At 36.2% G+C, this 6000-nt stretch overlaps 1 long non-coding RNA gene across 1 annotated transcript; it reads left to right on the top strand.

Moving 5' to 3' along the window:
• Positions 1-583: 583 nt before the first annotated feature.
• LOC135783555 (uncharacterized) lies at positions 584-3540 on the top strand. Its single transcript, XR_010545668.1, has 5 exons — positions 584-909; positions 1333-1375; positions 2257-2313; positions 2380-2478; positions 3266-3540. It is a non-coding gene; the product is annotated as an uncharacterized lncRNA (long non-coding RNA).
• The last annotated feature ends 2460 nt before the right edge of the window (positions 3541-6000 follow it).

The raw sequence follows: 6000 nt of genomic DNA, 5'->3' as shown, positions 1-6000 counted from the left end.
TGATTTCCATATGAATTCAGGAGATGGATTAGGCTGGATAATTTTTTTGTAAGTATTATTATGGTTGTTTTATTTTTATTAAATTTTCATCACAATGTCTAAAATATAACTTTTCAAATATACATTTTAAGAATACCATTAATAATATAATAACATCCAACCTTTTATCGGCTTTCTTTACGGTGCCACAGACAGCTCCCTCAGCCTTTTGTAAGCAAACCATGCCCATGCGGGCCCACTGTGGGGTATACTGTGGGACAGTGTGGGCAGGGCAAACTCACACCACATCCCAAATGGGCCCCCAAATTATCATTGGTTGTTATTATCTTAGCAGATAATTTTCTTTTGATGTTTGTTGTTAAATCAAAAACTAGTTACTACACTTTTATTATAATAAAACCATTTTGTTTTTTTGTTTTTATAAATCTCTGTCCATTTAGAACAAAATGTGCAGGCATGCTTATAAAATAATTGAACCCACCCCCGGGTGAAGATCTAAAAAGCTGTTTTAAAAGCACAATATTTCTGTTTATTTTAATACAAGAAATATTTATTGTTAAACAAGTTCTAACTTTCAGTTCAGTCTGGACGTGGGACATCTTTTTTTACCATCTTTATTGTTTTTTTAACATGTTGTCTTTTGTTATGTGTTATTAGCTATGGTTATTAGTCATGTTCGACTTCATGCAGCGCTGCGAGAACAGACATCATACGTTGATGACGTCAATGTATCGCGAGAGCGAGTCAAGAAATTACACTCTCGCGGTACATTGACGTTATCAACCTGTCAGCGCAGCAAGAAGTCGAGCACACGTATTTGCGGGCGCGCGCCTCCGTCCTCGTGAGTTCAAAGTGGATTTTAACCGTTTACCTCCGACGACAGTTTTCATTTCTATGGCAAATTCTAAGGTAAGTTTTTATTAATTCCTGGTTAAGTCATTAAAATCAGTTCACAGTTATGTTTATTTTGTTTTTAGTAACAGTTAATTCGATATGACTAAAATATTCTGAACTTTAATGTTGACTGTTGATGCAGTGGTTTGACTGAGCTCGTGACGCATCTGAGCTAATGTATGCAGATCTTTTATTTGTCTTTACCTTCTATAAAAATGTGTTATCCTCGTTCTTCAAATTTATTTGACATTGTTTAGATAATTATAACGCAAGTTATTTCAATGTAGGGTTTGACGCGTAAATGTAAGGTTATTTAACTTACAGTACGGGCACACAGTTTACAGTAGCCTGTTAAAACGGTTAAGAATTTAAACAGAAGCCATCAATTCTGGATTAAGTTAATAACTATTGTATATTTATGTTCACTTTTCTTTACAGGTCATTTTCTTGTTGTGTTTTGATGTTTTCCATTGGCTGAAGAGTAAGTATTACTTTGTGTTTATATTTGCATCCAAAACATAATTGCTCAAAAAGTGCATATCTGGTTTCTCATTGTCATTAGGAAAATATAAGAAAATAATTTAGGATACAACAATTATTGTTCAGCACAGCAATTCATTTCTTTTGTATGTCACTATTCCTTCTACAGTATGTAGGCTTACATATTTCAAACCCTTTGTTTTCAATAGACAAAGACACAAGTTAATTCATAGTTCAGAGTGGATGTTGATGCAGGTTTTAGAGAGGCTTCATATTGACATATAAAATTGGTCTTTGTGGTGGTGTACATAACAGCATCTTTATGTATTATGGTTTTAATCATAATTTTTTAAATGATGGCTATGTCCATGAGCTACCACCCACCATTGTAAAGCACCACCAAGCTAGCATTTTGTAATAGAAATCAATAATTTACTATTTTTTTTTTTGAAGCATCTCCCCTACAACATTACAATGCATTTAGTATTTGTTTTGTATTCAGATCAAATTCTACTAATCATAATAACTAAGATGCAGTGTTTTGTATTTCACAATTTATATTTTCTTTTGAAAAGGGGCCATGACTTGTTTTTTATTTTATTATGTGTTTTATATTGGAGGCAGATTACCATGCAATTTGAAGAAGTGTGATAAAATACACAGAGGTGAAGTCATTTGTCTTTCCAGATGCCCAAATCTGTACCACTCAAAAAGTAATGAAGTGACAGTGTACCATGACAAAAAATTTAAACATTCTTTATTTCTTTCAAAGTTGTACTTGGGCCACAGTTTTTTGTATTTCTAACCAAAACATTACATTTATGATTGTATACTAATGAAATATGTTTTTCTTTTTCTGAACTTTATCAAATGCAATGATAGCTAAGATGAGCCTGAAGAGGAGATTTGGGAAGTCTTTGCTTTGCCAGATCACCTGTGGTAAGTTTGTAAAACATATATTAAAAATAGGACCAGAACATCTCCTAATCAATTTTTTTTTATCAGGTCGGGATGTCTGCTAACAAGATGCCTTGTTGGTCTGGGCAAGTTTGAAGTCTCTCACAGACAGTCCAGAAGGTCTGGAGTCCATCTTAGCTTTTATTGGTAAGTGACTGCACAAAAGGCTGTTTGACCCACACGTAAAGCAATTAGTCAATATTTGCTCTGTTCAGCATCTCTTTGGGGGGGGGGGGGGGGGGGTTTAATATTGATATGACCCAAGTATTCCGACCCTTTACTCAGTACTTAGTTGAAGCACCTTTTGAAGTAGCAATCTTTGCAACTCCTGGATTCATTTGTAACCAAAGCGATCAGAAGCACCATTCACTTCTATAGTATTCTTTTAGCCTATTATGGAAGTCAATGGTGCTTTCCGGTCAGTTTGGTTACAGACATTCCTTAAAATATCTTCATGTCTTTATGCGAACCCATCAGCAACCATCAAGAGAAATTGGAGGCAGCTGAGCTAAATTGCAGATATTGATGCAAATGATCTGAATATGTGTAATGTAAATATAATATTGCAGTTTTCTTTTTTCATACATTTGCAGAAGTTTCTAAAATTCAGTTTTTACTTTGTCATGGGGTATGTTTTGTAGATTTATGAGGAAAATATCTAAACAATTACAGTATCATGCAACCACCTTAAAATTTAAATGTGAAAGGGGTCTACCCCGAATACTTTCTGAATGCACTGTAGGTGATCTTGATTGAGGCTTATTGTCATCTTTGTAAACACAACAGCTTTCTTCCTTCATCAGATGGCTATGCTATGTTTCTAGACAGACTATTAAAGAACACACACACACCCTGATGTGCAATAACAAGATTTTTTTTATACATGGGCTAAAAATGCATAATTTTTTGAAAATGACTTTTGTTTCCTCTTTAGATGCTGTCATCAGATTTTAAGTACAGTATGAGCCAGAATGGAAGGGTGTTGGTGGCCATAAGAAGACTGTGAGCTAAACCTACAACAAAATTCATATTTGCAGTTTTCCTAGAATATTTTTTTCTATTCAGATGAATAAAATTACTTTAAAATATTATTTTGTTTTCATATTTTATGTTTTTATTCTGTATTTGGAATATTCCACTTCTGCACTACTAACTGGAAACCTAACTGTTTGAAAGAATTTGTTTTTATCTATAAAAGATCAATTTTAACAGCTGCTTTTATGTTTATTTAGAAAGGGTAGGCACATGCCATCATTCACAAACTTTACCTACTTTAGGTGTTTAGTTTTATGGATGGGGTTGTACTGTTGGTAATGAGCAGCAAGTTGCATTCTTGTAATAATTACACTAAAAACATGATATGTACAGCAAATCATTTGGTGAGTATTAAAATGTAAAGTAAAAATCTATATTTAGTGTTAAAAAGTGTGTTAAAACTGCGTCGCGATATCAACCTTGATTCACCTTTGTTGAAAGTGTGATGTTGAAACAACATTGAAATGTTGTGAAATCAACATTGAAACAACGTTGTGAAGTCAACTTTGATCCACTTTTGCAAAACCAAAAGGTAATTCAACATTGATGCAACGTTGGTCCCTGACGTTGATTCAACGTTGAAATGCCGGCCGAGAATCTAAGACCAGCCTAAACCAGCTAAAACCAGCCTGGCCAGCTAAGACCAGCTTAAACCAGCTAAAACCAGCCTGGCCAACTAAGACCAGCTAAAACCAGCCTGGCCAGTTAAGACCAGCCTGACCAGCTTAAACCAGTCTGTCCATCTTAAACCAGCTTGACCAGCTTAAACCAGCCTGACTAGCTAAGACCAGCCACCCGACCAGCTAAGACCAGCTTAAAGCAGCCTGGCCAGCTTAAACCAGCTAAGACCAGCTTAAACCAGCCTGACCAGCTAAAACCAGCCTGACCAGCTAAAACCAGCCTGACCAACTAAGACCAGCCATCCTGACCAGCTAAGACCAGCCTGACCAGCTAAAACCAGCCTGACCAGCTAAAAAAAGTCACCAAAACCCCTCTTAAACCAGCATGAAACATCCAGGCTGGGAGACCAGCTAAAACCAGCTTGACCAGCTTAAGCTGGTTTTAGCTGGTTTTTTCAGCAGGGAAACTGAAGTAAATTTACATTTGTCTTGAACATTTGAGATTTTAAGCAGCCATTTCGAATTTGTCATAATTTTTATGTCATTTTGACCTCATCAATATTCAAATAAGAACGTTAACCCAGGTTTTGCAGTGTAAATCATTGTTAACACTGTTAACACAGGGTAAAGGTTGTAAAATATAAAAACAGGATTTACAGTTTACTGATGGTTAAGAATGACCATACAGTAACATGAAAAGCCCCAAAAGGTGATTCAAATGATTTAAAAGTAAAAGAAATGGTGATCATGTTTAAGAAAGGTGGTCAATGTTATTTTTTAACTACCTCAATGCAGATGAAATATATTATTTTGCTCCACAGAGGCAGAAAACTGTGTGAGTCTAGGTCTATTGTTTGACTGACAGGAGGAGGGCCACCATGGAAACAGGGTCAACAAACTAGTGTGTCTACGGAAGCAATGAGGTGAGTCTATCACTACCACTGAATTGTTATCAGTATAGTACTACTAGATTAGATTGGTACTAGTTTAAAAAAAAAAAATGTGGGGAAATGTGAATATAGTGTATAGTAGAAGTTAAAGGTCCCATTCTTCCTGTATTTTTGAAGCTTTGATTGTGTTAACAGTGCGCAATATAACAAGTGTTCATGTTTCACGTGTAAAAAACGTATTGTGTTTTAGACAACTTACTTATCTGTATAGCGGTGTTTTCACTGTCCTGAAAACAGGCTGATGTCTTTCTTGTTCTATGAGGTCCCTCCTTCAGAAAAACGTAACGAGTGCTGATTGTGTATCTTGTTTAGTGTGTTGTGATTCCACAGCAGCTTAGCTTAGCCTGAGCCGTTTGAGCCGACTCACTTATTCCTGTGGGTGGAGTCTATTCAAACACTATTATGCTATGTTTAGACTGCACGATTTTAGCCCTGATTTTGACTCGCCTACAGTTTTGAGAGCACACAGTGTGAATTATCAAACATGCATTCTAAGAGAATGGCCGACATATCTGGCATGCTGGACCTGTCAGCGATTCAAAATGTGTTCTGACTGAAAATAACATCGGCGATGACCTACAGCCAATGAGAAAGCAACATACAGGCAGTTGGAGGTTCAGAGAGGAGTTATGAAGGTACAAACAATATTATCAGCAAGGATGGCTTTGGTTCAGAAAAGGGCTTCTTTTATTTTTATTCTTTTCACTGCAAATGAGCATACATGCAATTTGTATGGCAAGCTTCTTGCAGGCTACCAATTTTAATAATAATTCCAGTCTCACGTAAGAAGTCTGGTCTTGCAAGTGTAACCTCACGTTGTTTCCTTGTCACTTCTAGCGTGCCATGTTGCCAACCCTCACAAATTCAGTTTGAGACTCACGCAATTCACCCCATTGTCAAGCCACACATCCATTTTCTCACGCAGGCTTGTGCCCACCATTGAGATTCCCGATGAATGTAATAAAAGACACAAAATAATTGCCTAATATGTCTTACTGTAAATACTGTAAAATGCCTGATCAGTCTGCGCGGCACCATATAAAGTCAAACACACAAAGCGTCAA

The sequence above is a fragment of the Paramisgurnus dabryanus genome, chromosome 2 (genome assembly GCF_030506205.2).
Source record: "Paramisgurnus dabryanus chromosome 2, PD_genome_1.1, whole genome shotgun sequence".
In the NCBI taxonomy this organism is placed as follows: domain Eukaryota; kingdom Metazoa; phylum Chordata; class Actinopteri; order Cypriniformes; family Cobitidae; genus Paramisgurnus; species Paramisgurnus dabryanus.
This window is presented reverse-complemented; position numbering and strand designations above follow the sequence as displayed.